Below are 878 nucleotides of genomic sequence, written 5' to 3' on the forward strand. Positions count from 1 at the left end.
TGAAAAAGGGATAGAATGGAGATCTCTTCAGGGAATTAATACTAGGTAATTAGTATGCACAGATAGGTGACAGACAGACCAAGCCAGACAGGTAAAGAGGCAGATAAATAAATAGTTTTTGAGAAAGAAAAAAAAGAATAGATATTAAAGTGATGAGTCCTCTAAATACATGATATTCTGAGCATCTTGTATTCAGCTATTTTATCTATAGGTAGGTAGGTAGGTAGATAGATAGATAATTCTATGTATATGTATATATCGAAGATTAGCAGTAAATAGCTTGTAAGATTACTTTATATTTATGAGTGGTAAGAAGGGTAAGGGGTGGGGGGTTTTGTATCTTTTGAGGTTGGGTCACTGGTGGGTATATAGATCCGGGGATGTGGATTTGGGGATATGGGGATATGGGGATTTGAGGAATGGATGTGCAGAAAGGGAGAGGATGGGTAGACTGTATATAGATGGTTATGGCACTGCGGCGCGTTTATTTGGTTTTTAGTTTATATAATTATTATGAGTATCTAGTTAGAGGTTAGTTTTGGGAGTTTTAATGGGGATGGAGATGGGAGATGTGATATATGTATATATATCTATGTATCTTTTTTTCATCGTGGACTGTAAGAATATTTTACCCAGTGGTAAGTTATAAGTCTAGATTGAGAATTCCCATGTATTCGGATATTCTTAGTGTTACTCTTGTTCTTACTCTTACTTCATGCTGTAGGGTGGGATTAATTGCAATTGGTGCAATTGCAGGATACTCGTATAAGGTGTGATGTGATATTGATCGTGGAGGATTGGGAAGGCAGGTGTTGGTGTGGGATATACACCTAGAAAGAGACCCTACTGCTCGGGGTGTGTGGTTTTGTGTATGTGGT

This window comes from Sclerotinia sclerotiorum, genomic scaffold, assembly GCF_000146945.2.
Source record: "Sclerotinia sclerotiorum 1980 UF-70 scaffold_9 genomic scaffold, whole genome shotgun sequence".
NCBI classification, from domain to species: domain Eukaryota; kingdom Fungi; phylum Ascomycota; class Leotiomycetes; order Helotiales; family Sclerotiniaceae; genus Sclerotinia; species Sclerotinia sclerotiorum.